This window comes from Grus americana, chromosome 5 (assembly GCF_028858705.1).
Source record: "Grus americana isolate bGruAme1 chromosome 5, bGruAme1.mat, whole genome shotgun sequence".
NCBI classification, from domain to species: Eukaryota; Metazoa; Chordata; class Aves; order Gruiformes; family Gruidae; genus Grus; species Grus americana.
In genome coordinates this window covers 20,606,799-20,624,232 of record NC_072856.1, presented here as the reverse complement: position 1 = coordinate 20,624,232, position 17,434 = coordinate 20,606,799, and the positions used below count along the sequence as shown (strand labels likewise).

Here is a 17,434-nt window from a genome sequence, read left to right as displayed (position 1 = left end):
AACTCTGGATTTTTACAGTCTTGCCAGTATTGCAAGATCTCAAACATGATCACGTGCTTTTACAGGAGCCTGGCGGAGAGACAAGCCACCAGTGAGATTTCAGAAAGGGTTGATGTGCTGATAAAGCCTCCCTGCTTCATTTGACAGCAGCAGAGCTCACTAGTGGTGTTTCTCAGGGCTCTTAAGGCTCTTGGATGTCATTCACACCTAATTGCAAATAAACCGCTTCTTCATTTCTCCCTTAAATCCTCTTATTTTCAGAAAGCTATTCCCTGAGGACCATGTGCATCCCTACAATGAACCTTCAAGGCCATAGCATGGTGTAGTGGGTACAGTTCCTATATAGCTCTCATTGTTCCAGCACATGAACTTCAACTGAAAAAATAAAATAACATTAAGAAAAATTAATGAAATGTTTGCAAAAAGCTTTTTTAAAAACAAAAAACCCCCAAGGAAAACCATTAGCTCACTTGTCAAACCAACCAACTTTAATCTGAAACACTACTTAAGCAAAAAGAGATACTGCAGTGTTTTGTAGAGAGTGAGTATATTAACACAAGAGGAAAATGCATACTCCAACCGCAGGGAAAGCATTGAGCTCTGAAAACTGGAGTTTGTCAACTTACCCTCATAATCCATTTTTGGGTACAGGTTGCCTCATTCTAAATTAATTCCCTCCATCAGAGGCTGATTAGTGTCTAGGATCTAGACTCAAATTCCTACTAATCACAAATATTTTATCACCTCATATAACGATTTTTGCCCTTCATCTGCATACCTAAGATAGGACAGAGGGAGTGTAAGACCTGCATCAAAGAAAAGTGTATTTGAAGTTAGTATACTTCTCACCCAAATGGAGACCTACCACAGAGAAGCTGTTCCAAGTGGTGGCTGCCATTCCACAGACTTCATATGCCCTTACTTCCACATACTTTTGATCAAACTCAGGACATACTATGTCAACTCAAACCAGGAAATCTGACTTAAGATAACAGTCAAAACCCTGATCAGATACAAAAATTCATGCAGTTGGCCTTTTTTTACCCCCCTAAAAGAATTCCACATGGCTGCAAGGTCCAAAGAAGACACTGATGTGATCAGCCAAGATCACTATGAAACACACAACTGATAGCCCAGGTTAAGTTTTACAGGGTTACAACTCCTCCACGCCACTTGAAGCAAATGCTTCTTTTATTCTACAGCACCAAAGAAATTGCTGCTCTTGAACAGCACAGAAAAACCCCAGAAACAAGCTCAGAGAGTACTTCGGAAAACATAATGAACTACAGACTTCATGAGGTTTACTCAAAGTTTTGCCACTTTACTTAAAGATGAAGCGTGCTTTCCAGGTCTAAACCAGATAACTTTTTGTGAACCTGTACTAAAATGGAGAAAATTAACCCTCTAAGGCCGCCAATTTTCATCCAGTAGGTCAGGAGAGAACGTGCATGAATATCTCCGAGCTGTTGGTGCCTGGCACAACTGTGACAAGTGCACTTCATACAGCCCTCTTGAGATAACCCTGCCTTAGCTGAACAAGGCAGAGAAAATATATTTATTTGCAACACACCAGGTTTGGATTCCTTTGACAACATCCCATGGTGTGAACTTTGCTGCTCTTGCACAATCTGGGCAACAATACAAAGGAGCGAGGCAGGGCTGGCATCTCCCAGCCACTGCCAAGCGAGTGTGGGAATGTACCAGGGAAGGACCACGATGCTTGGCTGGGCTGGCACCCACTTTGACCAGACGCAGCTCACAGGCTGGGTACCTGCAGCACTACGTATTGTCTGTGCCTTGCCCACAGCAGCCGCAACACCAGCGGACAAAAACCTCCCACAACCTCTCTGAAGCTGAATTTGCAGCAACATGTTGCTTCATAACGTAAAAACCACAACATGCTCATTTCCAAGTAGCCAGCTGGTGAGGAAAAACAACAGGGAGAGGGAAAAAAAAAAACCCCAACACCTAGCACCACTTCCCCTTCTTTCTCTCACACGGAGTTGAGAAGCTTATATTAATTGCAAGCTTATATTAACTGCAAAGCAGAAGAATCTGAACAAACACACTCCTTGGGCAACCCAGGCCAACCCCAGGAAAATATTTGCATCTATGGGATGTGGGAGTTGTGCAACCAGCAAAATATCAAGCCAGATAAGGCAGGGACATTTCACTAGGCTCTACAGAGACACACTTGCAACTCCGCAATGCTGACTCAGGCTAAGACAAGTTGCTTTAATTTTCTCTCCCTCGCTCTAGCCTTCACAGGGGAAATAATACCAGCAGACTTCATATCCAGTTGGAAGCCACTAGACTGTATTTGCAGAGTTGAATCAGAAACCAGAGCAGCCTTTGGTGGAGTACAGGAGGGAACTGGGGGTCCCTGCGATGGGACTCATCTTCCCATCCTAAAAGTAAAATCTTAAGGAAGTTCTTGGTGCAACAAGGTCAGCTCTGCCCTGGACACGATACACAACTTTATCGTATTACACAATTTCCTATGCCTAAGGCTTGATATAGCCTTGTCTGCCTAGATTTAGTTGCACATATATGTTACTAGGGAATTAGGGAAGTTATTTAGGACAGTCATATAGTTACAAAACCTCTGTGAAAGAGATTGATAAATCCTGGTTTCTCCCACCAGCTTCCAAAGACCTGTACACGTGCCTGCTCAACCAGGAGAGCAAACAGCTAAGTGATGCTGCTGCACATCTCCCAGAGACCTATGAACCATCTCCTGTTGACAAGACAGTGAGTGTACTGTTGGTGGCAAAAATTAACATGCAAAAAGCACTGTTTTGCCGGAGCACACCCAACCAGCAGCAGGTCGATCGCAGCCAAAAGCCAATACTAGCACGGTCCCACTCTTGCAGATGGGACTCAGGCTTTTGCACAGGAATAACAGAGCACAGCAAGGCACTGCAGGTATCATTTTGCAAACCGAAACCCTGCATTAACATCTCTCCCTTTCTTTTTGCCATGTGGAAGGAGTAACAGAAGAAATTACTTTGGGTGAGCAGGCAAAAGGAGCGAGGCACGCTCGCTGTTCAGTGCCACTGACAATGCACTCATTGACTAGGCAAGAGACTACGTGTTAGCAGAAACACTGAGAAGCTGCAAGGACCCAAAGCTGTGCCAGATGCTTCTCTGCTGGGACGCTCTTCAAACACAGACGCTATTTATTGCACCAAAGTTCAATGGGGAAGAACAAGGAAACTATCAGAGCAACGTATGCTGTGGGTCTTAACTGCAAGGCCCTGATATACCTTCCTTCCTGAATTAAGAGCCTCTTGAAGGTTTTCATACACTCTCCCTTGCCCTCTCTGTCCTAGAATCATGAGTTTGGAAGTAGAAAAGCTTGTGGTGGACAAGTGTAGCCGAGAAAGCGAACAAGGAGAGATCAGATGCATTGTGAAGTGAAGAAAATACACTATATAATGGAATATGAAGTATTTTTTTGCCTTTTCTGTAGTATGGTATGTGTGCTTCCCACCTAGGGTCAGCCAGAAACTCTTCCCCTAAAAAATTCCCTGCTACTGCAAAGTTTTAAGTGACTGTAGTGCACGCAGTAGACTTCCAGAGACTCTCCAGAGCTAACCACCACTTTATGGGTGTCTGAACTGATGAGAATTATGAGTTTCAGTAACAAACAAAAAGTGGTGTACAAAACTGACTCTGGTTTTCTTTGGGATTCTAGGATTTAATGATGACTATGCAAGCATGAGATGGAGGGTAAAGAGCCTGGCACGGTACCCTCCCCTGCCAAGCAGGGTTGCAACCAGCTGCCAGCACAGGGACTCAAAGGCTGAGTTCAAGCTCTGCAGGCTCTTGCTGCAGACAGGTTTTTCACTCCCGAAACACCCAGTGCATCACATTTCTGCCACGGGGCTAATTCTTCCCCAGCAAAAGGCATGATGGAACAAGTGCTCCCAATCAAAGGGGAAACTCAGCCAGTCAAGAAAATCCTCCCCAGGCTACCAGGCTTTATTCCTTCCAGTCGGCTCAACTTTGTTTTTCCAGTTCTTTCAAGAACAGCTCTGGGTCTCCTCTAACCTGCTCCCTGAGAACCATGACACGGTCTTCAGAGCAACTGTGAAAGTTCAGCTCAAGTGGGATACAAAACTACAGAAACTGGCTCCATCACCCCCAAATCTCCATTACGGCATTTAATAGCACTTCAGTGTTAGGAAAAAGCTCTTTTTCCCCTAACAGAAAGAGTTTTACCCACCAAGCCTGAAACACCCAGCTGTGCAGCCCTTGTTGAGGTACCACAGGGCTCCTGCTGCTATCACCTGTTAATCCACAATCTGAAGTCTCTGTGCCCTCGTCTCAGCTCCAAATTTAGAGGTCTTGTGTCTTTCCCCACTGCAATACAACAGGATTGCTGTTCGGGCACATGCACGAGGTCAGGAGCTCCTGAGAAGTATTCAAGTAACCCTAGCAGCTGCCTGGCCTCAGTATGAAACGATGAAACAGGGACCAAGACTGCCCCATTCCTACCTACGCTTTCTGCCTTCACTTAGTTAAAATGCCCCTTGGTACAGAGCTGGGACAGGCTTGGAGCTCTGTCCTAGCACCTTTGCTAGGAGCACCTCTGAGAGGTGTTTAACTCTGTTTTCCAGTTGCTGTCTGGACAACGTTCTTCCAGCTCTTGGGCAGCAAGGAACCAAAATGAAGGGTAGCTCCTTGAGCAAAGGAAGAGGCATAGGTTTCCAAATGAGACAGCACCCAGCTAAGACAAGGACAGACTACATTCAACACTGTCTTGCTGTCTTTTTTTTCCTACCCCAACTTGCTCAACGTAGCTAGTCAAGGTGGGATTCATCTCACCTACAACACAGATGTCTCCATGAGAGCCCATCATCCAGATCCTCTTTATCACCAATGAGAAGAGACAGGCACAATCCATCTGACCTACTTCAGATATCTTTCTGCATTAGGATGAGATGAAGGTGCTCGCTTCCTCCACTGCCTATAAAGGGAGGCTGAGAGCAAGTGGCTGGGATGTTAGATGTCAACATCTGAACAGGTGAAGTGCAGCCTGACATTCCCCATCTTGCACTTAGCTTGTAAGCTTTTCAGAGAGGGACCATCTCACACTGCACCTAACACAAAAGCACTTCCGAGGCCCAAAGGTAATGCTACACTTCAAGCGGTAGATGAGAGGCCCATGCCCTGAAGTATCTACCACTGAGAAAACTTCACAATATTTTCCCTGTAAAAATATTCCAAGTGGATCCAAGTCATTTTGGGGGCTGGCTGAAGAGGAGGCAGAGCTGCAGGTCCTGCTTCTGTGTCAGCAGAAGCAAGGGAAACCTCCCATACACCAAACGCTCTGTGCTGTGAGAACAGCATTGCCTGGAGAGCCTGCAAGACTCACTTCATGTCATCAAGAGATGCACCAGGACAGGTAGGGAGGGATGCATGCACGTAGCAGGTCTGGGGCAAGGACACGGGACAGAGCATCCAGACTGCACATTTCTTCTAGCAAGGAGACTTGGGATTTACAGACCAACCTTGAGGATTCTTCTCTTTTTCATGACTTCTAATATATGATCCTTTGGGGCAGGCAACACCGGAGCTTGATGCAAAATAATGAGTCTAGGGGCAGGAAGCCAAAGCAGATGGCACACATTAAATGGGGCTGTCGTGCTGCTAGGCTGGCCAGAGGAGAGATTGAGGAGTTATTCTAAGATTTGTGAAGACATCAGCCCTCGTGCTACAGCAACTGAGAAAATTAAGCTCAGACAGGGATTGCAGGCAGAATAACTTCCCTGACAACAGGAGGAATGAGGAATAAGTTATTAGAAAGGACCTTCAAGTCAAATAAGAAAAAAAAAAAGAAAGCATGGAAGAGAGTGCATGACATTTACCCACAGTGGGACTGAAGTGAAGGGTTCAGAAGAAAACGAAAAGTTCAAACTAGCTCCCTGAAAGGGTGACTTAATGGTGGCAGAGCTTTTTCTTCCACCCCAGCATACAATTGTCACCAAGTTTGCAGGCTCCTGCCTGAGATTTTAAATGTTGGGATTAGGACACAAAGAGATAACAGGTACTTGCTCCCATTGCCCCCACAGAGCAAGCCACACAGAGAAAAGTGTGACTGGAGGTTGTCCACCTCCACACATCAGCTGCCAGTCACATTGCAGTGCCATAGCATGAGCTGTTTGATTATTTTGATCTGTTTTAGTGGTGGTTGGTTTGTTTGTTTTTCCCCTTTTTCTCCTCCCCTGGGATTTATTCTGAAGTTGCTCTAAGCTGTGAATAAACTCATTCTAGATGGAGACTTTGAAATAAAGGAGATGAAAACCTGAAATGACCTGAGAGATGCTATACTGCCTGCCAGTCCGTGGTCACTGCAGTTCAACCAACTTCAGCAGAATTTGAACAACACCTCGTAACCCTGTTGCAATGCAATTGCAGGGCTTGCCAAAAACCACGTACTTGGTAGCACGCTCTGAAAAATTCCAGCCCTCTGCTAGGCACTCAGCTTCCCGCCTCTTCACAAAGGAGAACACTTCAGACAACACTCTGCTTGAGGACCCTAAGCAGGGCCACAGAAGCAGCTCCATATCTCTTTCTTTTCAAACTGTACATCTTCCTCTAAAACTCAGGCAGGCTTTTCTTTGCCTTCTCAAGAGCATCCTGCAATTGCCTTGTTTTCTCTTTAAAATGATAGATTGCAGGCCAGCTTTACACAGCTCAATTTGCACCCGTGGATTGGTGACTACAATATCCAGCTAGCTGCCCTGGGCCTTTAGAAGTCCCCAACCATGACTAGAAGGTACAGGGCCCTGTAACTTACGATATGTAATTCTCCATCTGTTCTTCTGCATCCATTTAATCTCTAAAGCTGGCCAGTACCAGATGATCTTCCCTGTGACCAAAACCTCCCTCGCTGCCACAGCAAGGACATATGCAAGGACTCAACAACTGTCCTGTTCAGAAGATGTCAACAGGTTACAGCTCCATTACAGTCAAAGGAAGAAGACAACAAACCTAAATTCCAGGAATTATACTTCTGCATGAGTATCTTGCATCAGCAGTTTCATCTGAGCAGCCTCCCTTTATTCACCTCCCATCCTGAATGGGTTTATCATCCACTCCATGGTTGCTCTGAATTAGCCCAGAGGTGACTGTATTTCAGCAACAAATTGAACTGTCACAATACATTCATTTCTACACTGTTTTTTTAAAATATGTGAGCCCTGGCTACTAGAGAATTGTTTTGGAAAGATTAGATTAGGTGCCTCGGAAACTGCTTTGAGGGAAGTAAAGGAGTTTCTCACTTCTCAAAGGAATCTACCTTTTTTTCCCCCCCGCCCCGTGCTAAGTTTCTTTTATCCTCGAAGACTTGGTCTATTAACTGCATCTTGTTTTTTAGATCTTTCCACAAATAGTGCCTCAGTGCGAGTGACCAAAAGGGAGATGGCTTGTTTTGCAATCATCTGCCGCCAACACACATCAAGATTCTAAAGCCCTCTGGTTTTTAAATCAATCCCCATCCAGAGGGTTACAACATCTCTTTTCAATTGCCCAAATTTTCTAACTGTTTTTCTAACCCACAAGAAGCCAAGACACTCGGTTTTACCATAGGATATCTATCCACTTCTGCAGACACAAGCCCCACTTACAGCCTGGAAGACTTACATGGAAAGGACTGCTATTCCAGCCCTCACTCACTTCTGAGACCAGATACCTACAACATTAAAACAACAGACAAGACAACCTTGCTTGAAATGATAGAAGGAAACAAAATCCCACCTTCTTAGGGTTCATCGTGATGAGAGAGCATTTCACTCATCAGAAAATCAGATAAGCAACACGTCAACAGTTGGGTGCTCAATCTTTTGACACTCACCAGTTACCAAAGGAAGGGGGAAGCTGATCTTGCAGTCAAAGCACCAGACTAGGACAACAATTTTTGTTCTCAACTCTTCTCCAGGCTCCTCCTGCTAACATGGATTTCCATTCCTCAGTTCCCCAGCTGTAAAACAAGATGTTGTAATAATGCCTCTCCTTTCCCTGCCCAGTGTCTGCCCTGGCTATAGGCACTGGTAGATACTTGGGGCAGTCAGTGTCTGCCCTGGTTACAGGTACTGGTAGATACTTGGGGTAGGGACAAGTTACCCACGAGCAGCAAGACTGATCGTATCTACAGCAAAACACTGGGAAGGAGCAAGAAGAAAGAGAAACTCATGGATTAACTCACTTTCCACAGCCAGAACTTGGCACTTGGAGTGCAGTTTTTCACTGAGGAGCAGTCAGGCCTGGACCCTTCATAGTTTGGAAGAGGGTGGCTGCTCGTACTCCGCCGAAGAGGAGGAACAGCAAATATATGAACTGATGTAGAGGAAGTATTCTCTCTTACCTGTACAGATTAATGTGTTGAATGTGGAAGGAACACAGAGCAGAGGACATCTTGTCTGGCCCCTGATAATCAGGTGCAGTAGTTGTGGGGATCAGATGACTAATTATTAAGCAAGTGTTACTTAAGGTCTGAAAGTCCTAGCTTTCCTCCTTGCAGGACAACTGCCCAAATTCTTGCTTGGGATGGCAGACAGGAAGTGATCTCGAAGAAAATTATGACAAAAGTTACTGCAATCAGACTAGAAAGGCCATTTTTCTCCTATTTGTATCCTCATTGTGCCTGCTACAAAATAGGGAGAGAACTGTTCTCACCCCACTAAGGCACTGACTTGTTAGACCCACACTGAAAGGCTGCTGACATGGTCTATAGCTCCATGGCAGGAGGACTGATGTGGGTTTATGATGACACTCCACCTATGATCAGCCCTAAGATCCTGTGGTTTGTGGTGGGGGTGGTAGCAAACCAATCTCTTGGAGGTCAAAGTTAAGCTGCAGTGGTATGCCCACAAAAAGCACTTTGCTGCTCCTCTAAATAACCACTGTCAGCGGTTTAAAAAACTTGTATGCTCCAATGCACCCTCCACCCTCAGCCACCTATCACAAGTCAGCATGGTCAGCAGGGAAACATTTTCAAGGCAGCCAGTTGGTGGACCTCCCAGTCCAACATCAACTGATTCTGCTGTGTCTGCTCAACAGCCCCATGCAGATCATCATCTGCACGCTGAATCCAGGCTGCACTCTACACGGCCCTACCTTCTTGCACAATCTACAGCTCTTCTTGCTTTCCTTGAACCTTGGGTCAACATTACCAGAGTTTGTGGGATTACTTTGGTCTCTGAATAACCAACTGAGATACATAAAGGGACAGTATTTTCAGAAGACAATGCTTTTCACACTTGAAAACATCTCTAATTAGGCATCTGACGTCTTTAGCCACTGATCCTTCGAGACTGGGTGTAATGCAAGGATGGGAACACAAAACTGATCTAGCACTTGACATTTCTGTGTCGATTTTGCTGGCTACTCTCAGAAATACGTCCTGATGTTGCCTCTGCAGTAGCTTTCTGGGATGAATACTGTGGCTTTCGTCCCTTCTGCACAAGGGACCACAGTACAATTGTACCAACTGTACCAGATACATCTTCCACAGTGATCAGCCAGGAGATTTCCACTCTCGTCCATTCACCTCCCTGCTCTGCCACAGACCCGGTGAGACCCTGCACATGCCCCTGTAACTATGAGCCACACCAGCAGGCAGCCTCCTTGTTTCTGTGGAAAAGCAAGAGCAGAAGCACTTTTCCAGATCTAGGTTTGACACTCTCATGTCTCTGTTTCCTACCTTCACCATGGTCATGGTGGTCATTTCTTTCCAGCATGCGTGTGTTTTGAGAATGAATACCTTGATATTTGGAAATTCATGGGGGACACCAGAATAGCCACAGAGTTGTCAGCTGCAACTGAGTACAGTTGGATGGAGGATGCACATCTGTACTCCAAGGAGTACAGAGAACAGATGTGACCCTCACAGACTTGAGTACAAATCATAGCCACCATGTCCCCCAGCAAAACAATGAGGCAGAAAGAGGAGCAGGGATTTGTGTGTACTTTCTCATCCATCAGCAGCTACACCAACTGCCAGATGGGAGGCCACACCACCAACAGGCACAGCACACGCCTGTCGAAGCGGGTCAGGGAGCAGACCACTTGCCCAAGGCTGCCTGCGTGGAAAGTGGGACAAGCCCTCCAGAAAAAGCTGGCTGGCCTCATATGATATCATGCAAATCAGGAAAAGGCCAGGGGAAAATAAGATTGGGAGAAACCTTGCATGACCAAGGTTATATTATAAGGTTATATATTCAGCCTCCACACACAAGCAGGGGAGGTAAGGGGTGTGTGTGCACACAGGCAGGGGGTACCTCCTGTTTTCACCAGTGTTTGCTGGGTCTGCTTGCTACAAAGGAGAGGGTCATGCTGTTCACAGCCGAGGCCTAACACAGCGGGACCCAAAATGAGCCATTGCATCAACAGACACAGATCCAAGGGGAGACAATGGAAAAGTTAGTTACAGGATTAGCACACACAGAAGCCAGGGTCTGTCCCATATTGACCTCCAAGAAACAGTGATTTTTTTTTTTTTTATTTACTTATCATACTCAACTACTCTTTTACCAAAGCCTGGTTTCTCAAGCCCAGCCTTCTCCTTTTTCTGGAGGATGAATTCCAGTCCCTCACGTAACACTAAGCTCCCTGTCATCTCATTCTTGCTCCAGCAAAGCCAGATGCAGGAAAAGAGCAATGGATGCTATGGTCACTACCAAAATGCAGGAGCTAGTACTGTACCAGGAAAACTGCTCTGGCTGCTGCAGTCATTAGCTGGGGTAGGACAAGGGATGAAATGCATCATTTGCAGACTCCAATTTCATACATTCAATACATTTCATACACATGGTTTGGAGCAGGCTGAACAGACTTGGATGAAAGCCACAGAACTGCTGAAGACAGCATGGAGCATCAGAGCAGACTCAACACTGATAGTGGAGCAAGCCTACACGATGGCAGCCTCTTACCCCAACAAACCACTGATGAACAGAGCTCACTTCTCAGCAAGCCTCTAAACAAGATCGTGATTTGCCTGGGGAACAAACACTTGCAACTCAGAGCCTCCTTTGTAGATTTTTCACTGGTCTGCTTTTCTCATGGGAGACGATCCCATGCAGTCCTGTTGCCGGCCAGCCATGCTCCAATTCAGCCTGGACCAGCAGGATAGCCAATGATCCACCTTGCACAACAGCAGCTTCCACAGTACCTTTTTCCACTGACCTCCTCCTCGCTTCTCATCCTGCAGGGCCTTACCCAGTGAGAACAGGGCAGCCTGGAGCAGACCCCACCATGCACACTTGCATCTCTCATTTCACTCCTACTACCTGACTTTTTGGATCTCGCTCCTCTCTTCCTCCCAGTAAGAGGATGACATCCTCTTCATTTCACAGGCCACAGCTTCTCCCTCATATCTGCTGTTCTCTCAGGGATGCTAAACAAGCATAAGATGCATAGGCATCTTCCCAGAGACATTGCAGCAATGTCTCTTTTTTGTATTCATCAAGTTATTGCTCCCACACATGAGCATCTAAACTCAGCTCCACCAGCTCTTAAATTTAACTTATGCATAAGCAGCATGATCTGTAATGGGTTTAGCTATTCAAAAGGAAAAATCCACTTATACTTTGTCCCACGGCACTGTATTATGCAAGTACCTGGGCTGCTGCTGCATTATCAGAGTGTCCCTCACCCAGGACATCGTATCCTTTTAGCAGATAGGCTGGATATCTGCTGGGTCGGTATTGCTCCTGAAGAAGAGAGCTCAGTGAGATAAGGCAGCCAGCTCGGCCAAGACCAGGGTGAGGGTCAGGGCTCCTGGGTTCACGGTCCTTCACTTTAACCACAAAGTCACCTTTCAGCACAGAGATGAGCTGTTCCAAGAGCCCACGTTGCTGTCAGATGGGCACCATAGGCAGGTCGTGCATTAAGACGGCAAGCACGGGAAGACTATTCCCTCTGTAGGCATTCAGGCCATTTTGCGTCACTCACAACAAGCTGTAAAACCATATTCCAGCAGTGAGAAGTTCATAATGAAGTTTTGTTTTTACTGAACTGGTCATTAAACAGTGCTGGTCTCACATTGTAAGACAGACCAAGAAACAGGTGGCAACACACAGATTAAAATGGATCATCTTGAAGCATTTTCCTCTGGATATCTGTAATTATAAACCAAACATCAGCTTCTCTCTCTCCCTGCAGTAAATAATTAACTGCAAAAGAATATTCCTCTTGGCCCCATCCTCCCCAATCAATTTGCTTCACAATGACATGCCTCCTGGATTGCTCGCTGTGTCAGTTATCCAAAACATTTCACAAGACATAGAGGAGCAGTGTAACTGTTAACTTCAGTACAGCAGAGACCTTCCCTTACGGGTACGAGAAGGCATCATCATGTAACTCCCAGTACTTAAAGCAGACAGCTATGACATACAAGGCTTAGCTCATTCACTGCAGCAACATCACTGCAACCATCAGCAGAGGCAAATCACACACTCCGAGCACTACCACCAGACTCCTCTGGACTGCCTGAGCTTTATTGCCAAAGCAGAGCAAATTTCGTCCCCTGAAATACAAAGTCTTCTACTCCTTTTGTTGTTTTTGAGAATATCTCTTCCCCCCCGCCCCGATTTCATCCAGGGGAAAAAAAGCAAGTCTCTTCCATAACAGCACTTTCATTTTTAAAAGACTTTAATCTTTGAATACGAGATCCAAGTTGAACATTGTGACTGCTCGGTCACGCACAATAACCTGTTCGCGTCTTGCTTCTTACCCTCATCAACCTGACAACACTCACGCAGACTGCAAAAGTAACAGGTAAGCCAGAAAACCTTCAGAGCACTGGTTCCTTTTGCCCTACTGAAAGACACCTCCTGGACATAACCCCAGAGGGGAGGAAGGATGATGCCGGGGGAAAGCAGGACTGCCTGGCAGGGAGGCTGGGCTTGGTCAGGCAGCAGATGGAAGCAGGTTGCATACAGATACACAACCAATGAACAATGCAAGGTCTGCCACTTGATCCTACTTGTTTTCTTCGGATACAAAGTCAAATTCACTTTAAAAAAGGCATAAGGAGAGCACAAGCAAAAATGAGAGCTGGGAAAAACCTCCAGAATTGCAGGAACACCCTTCCTGCAACAGCCAGCAAACCCACGGAGAAGCAGAGAAGCAGTACCACCGAGCAAACATCTTCATGCTCACATGCAGTCTGGGTTTAGTTTTACATTTTTATGGGTTTAAACGCATACCAGGTTTAGTTGAGCTGGGTATGAAGTGTTCAATAAAAATCTCCACCAGGAAGGTGGAGGGGAAAAAAAGGAAAATTGGCTAATTTAGACTCAAAAAGCACGGAAAGAGACGTTGAAGAAAGAGGCAGAAGAAAGAATGGAAGGAAAACCATGACACAAAAGAGATAATGCAGGGAAAGGAAAAATGAAATTAAACAGATACTGAGGACAGTTCAGGAAAAGATAAACCATGAAAGAGTGGAATGAAAACTGGAAGGGAAAGATAAGAGAAAGAGGCACGTGCCATGGCAGAGCAGTTGAATGGCAGTTGGCAAATACATCATTTGTATAATCTCATCCGTATTTGTCAAATAATTTATTTGATTAATACTCTTTTGTGGTCTTCAACTAGCTATAGAGCTGATCAAATATCATTTCATGAATATATTATTAGATTAATACAGGTAAAATTCAAATACGTTCAGCATTTTAATCTGCTCCTTAATAAGCTCTGGTAGTAAGTTTACACTTCAAAAATGTTAAAATACAAAGCTGATAATAAATTACAATTAGATAAAGAGGGCTCAAAGCAGAATCATTTTGCTTTTCCCAGACTGACAAAAAGTACAGCAGCATAACACATCTTGAAAGACAGGAGACAAGACACTTCTACCTCTTCATCACCCTCCCACAAGGAACCCCTCTCAACAGGCAGTACCTTCTGTCCCGGGTTTTGAGTATTTCCCCCACATTCAACTTTTTTACTCCATAAAGCTTTTTTATCCCAAGAAAACCTGGGGAGCTCCAAGGGCAACCAAGCAGAAAGGTAAATTCAGGGTGCACCAGCAGCAGGAGGGGCAGCAGTGGGTGCCGTCTCCAGCCTGGAAGCAAACCCTTATGTTTGTGAGTTGAGCTTTGCTCCTCTGAAAGGCAAGTTAGATGAAAGACGGCCATGTGGACAAGGATGCCTCAGGGCCTCTAGTCTCACAGGAAAAAGCTTCCCAAGTACCAGCAGCCTTTTCCAAACCTCCCTAGGAGAACTAGGGAAAAAAAGGGTCAATCAGCAATTTTTCAGCCTGTTTATTTCCCCTCTCTGGCCCAACACAATAGCAATGGAGTTCCCTTGAGAGTCCTCAGACCACAGGGTGAAAGCCACCAAGGCAGAACATCTCCACACATGTGGTGGCAGGTTTGCCAGGGAGCCCTATGAAGCAACGCCGGACTCAGTGAGGAAACTGGCCATCGCTTTCTATGCCAAAGTCAGAGAAACCCGAGGTTACTCCCACCGCTGCTTCACCACTGACAGCACCAAGAACCAAATTTGCCACAGGAGAGAACCACACCAAGGGTAACTCCTTGGGACCACAAGAGTGTCCCTCGGGTAATAAGTCCTGTTTAAATATTACAGTGATATCCCAAACTGAGATAATTATTGCTAATTACAAGATCATTATTATGTAAACATGGAGGGTATCACCATGCATACTTCATCTCTTTTACTTAAATAGTTCACTGAGACGAAAAAAAAAGACATGCTGACAGTTCCCACCCCAAAGCAGACTTTTCTGCAGTGATAACACCCATCAGCCTCTAGACCCACCGAGAAGACTGAACAGGGAAATCAATCAGCATCAGCCTCCCCAGTGCTGAAATGAAGCAGTTGGCACGTTATTAATCACACAGGAAAAACATTTGACGAGGAGAAGGAAAAGATTAGACACACAGAGGGGGGACACACATGGATTTAAGTCATGGCTGTGTTACAAACACTTGGGAAAAATCACACAAGTCACCAGCTGCAAAATCAAAATCCTTTGGAGCTCTGCAAGGATAAACACATTAGCAATTCTGACCAGGAGAAACCAACATGCACCATGCAACCCTCTAGCAACTCTTTAGTTGAACCTGCACAAAGCCTCACATGCTTTTCTCCATTCAAAACCAGATCCCGCTCCAACCTGCACAACCTACACATGCCAACCAGACCGGGGAATGTCACAACAAAGCCTCACCAGGAGTCTGTACCCCTTCTGCATCTCAGAGCCCTACCCAGGGGCAACTTTGCACGGCAGAGGCTAAAGAGACATGACTTAGGTCACTGAAATAGTCAATGGCTTGACTTGGGTCAAGGATTGACTTGGGTCAAGCCATTCCTGCTGCACCATCCTGCTTCCAGCCGTCCTAAGCATTTCTCCAGTCACTCCAGAGTTTGCCAGTCCTCTCTGATTTCTCATCAGCTCTTTTGTCTCCAGGCACACTCAACTGCTTGAGGCAATTAAAATGCATCCCCAACCAGGACTCGTATGGGCCGAGAGAGCCACTGGATGTACCTGCTCCACTTGGGGCAAAGAGGTTGCACCCCCAGACCCCACGACGCCCTTGCATGGCAGGCAGGGCACAAGCAGCCTCCGCACGCTGCAGAGCCCCGGCAGCAAGCATCCCTGGGAGGAAGGGAGGTGCTGCCAGCTCTGCAGAGCTGCACACATGCAGGAATGGGGGGGACCTCGCTCACTTGCTTGCAGAAGCATGTTACCTGCACGTCTGCCACCTGCATGCCCCCTCCACGCCTCACCCCTGGCCTGCCAACACTTGGCACTGCCGTGAAGCTGGTCTCTCCTGGGGAGTGCCCCTCCAATGGGCCACAGCCCAGTGGGCACCTGCTTTGGCAAAGGGTGGGGGGCCTGGTGGTCCCCCTTGGGAGCATCACGGGGGTGGTGTGGGGAATACAAGAGGATGAGGAAAGGCAGGTGTGAGGGCTGCAAACTGAGGGTGCAAGGAAGAGGAGGGAGATGGATCAGAGAGGGCTGCAGCTTGGAGACATGGGGAGAGTAGGAGGGCACAGGGGAGAAGGAAAGGGGGCTGCAGCTTGGGTGGGGAGAGAAGGGAGTGCAAAAGGGGTGCAGGAGAAGGAAGGCAGAGGATGGAGGGCAAATGAGGTGTAGAGGGAATGGAGGGCAAAGGGGATGCAGAGGCTGTGGCTCGGGGGCCCCACTCCCCCACACACCTCAGCGGCCTGCCCGGGGCTGGGGTCGGCAGGCAAGCGCCCTGCCAGCGCCCAGGCAGCAGAGTCATGGCGCGGCCAGGCATGCAGGTGGGTCCGCGCCACCGCCCCGAAACACCGCTGGACCTCGCCGCCGCCCACCGCCGGGGATTCCACCGCCTCCCTCTCCGCCGCCTCCTCCGGGGCACGGCGGGGGTCACCCCCAGCACAGTGGGGGTACAAACTTCCCAAGGGGGTGTAGCCGCCCCGCTAACAGGTGGCGGCGGCGCTGCCAGCCCGTCCCCGCCAAGCCGGTGGGTGCTGCCCCCTCCCCCCGACAGCGCGTCCCACCCGCCCCAGCCCCAGCCTCGGCGGTCACTCACCGGGTCGTCCACCCCGCCAGGCGGGATGCGCGTCCTAGACAGCACAGCACGGAAGTTTAAAGCGGGATAATAATATTTGTTTTCTCTTCTAACGGAGGAAAAATCAAACAAGACGAGGCGGCCCCCAAGCGGACGAACTGCCCCCCCCCACCCCGCCGCTCCGTTCCTCCCCGCCCGGCCCGGCCCGGCCCGGCCCGGCCCCGCCAGGGGCTTCAGCCGCGCGTCGGCCTGGCGGCGAGGTGAAGTTTCCACCGCGGTGGTGGAGGCACCCCCGGTGTGCCGCGCCCGCGCCGCATTGGCACCGGGCGCCGGGGCGCTCTGCCGCCGCCGCCCGGACAATGTGCGTGCGGGGGGAGCGGAGCGGAGCGGGAGCGCGCCCCGCCGGCAGCCGCGGCACACGCCCAAGCCCCACACCCCGCCCACCCGCCGCTCAACAGCCGCCCCCCGCCCCTGATAGGCGGCTCCCGCCGCCACCGCCCTCCGGGTGGGCCGCGGTGTCTGTCAATCAGGCGCCACCGCCCGCCCGCCGCGGCCTGGCCGCGGGGCGGTCCCTAGGGCGGTGGCGGCGGCGGCGACGACAGGCGGCTTGGGAGGGGGGAGGTGGCGGAGGGCACAGGGCCGCCGCTTCGCCTCGGCGTGTGGCCACCGGCGGTTCTGCGCCCCTTTCCCCGGGAGCCGCGGTTGATTTCGTCGTTCCCCCTCGGGGCCGTGTCACTGCTTTCCGCCCCGCGACGGCCCCTCCTCAGGAGCTCCCGGCACCCGGGGTGAGGGGAAGGCCTGGCGGCCGCTGCGCTAGAAGCGTCCGCCACCGCCCGCCCGCTCCCCTCAGGCCGCCCTTCCCTGCGGCCGCAGGGGTGCTCAACTCGCGGGGGGGAACG

General features: G+C 48.5%; 1 protein-coding gene across 4 annotated transcripts in view; it reads right to left on the bottom strand.

Moving 5' to 3' along the window:
* Nucleotides 1–16,968, bottom strand: part of HRAS (HRas proto-oncogene, GTPase) — a 42,975-nt gene extending 26,007 nt beyond the window's left edge. For 2 of the 4 annotated variants that reach the window (XM_054828523.1, XM_054828525.1), the window contains exons 1-2: nt 16,557–16,968; nt 7,862–7,987 (exon numbers count right to left, since the gene is read on the bottom strand). The gene's annotated coding sequence lies outside the window, so the exon portion shown is untranslated. The remainder of the gene's footprint in view (nt 1–7,861; nt 7,988–16,556) is intronic. The other 2 variants (XM_054828521.1, XM_054828522.1) reach the window with 1 other exon arrangement.
* Between the last annotated feature and the right edge of the window lie 466 nt (nt 16,969–17,434).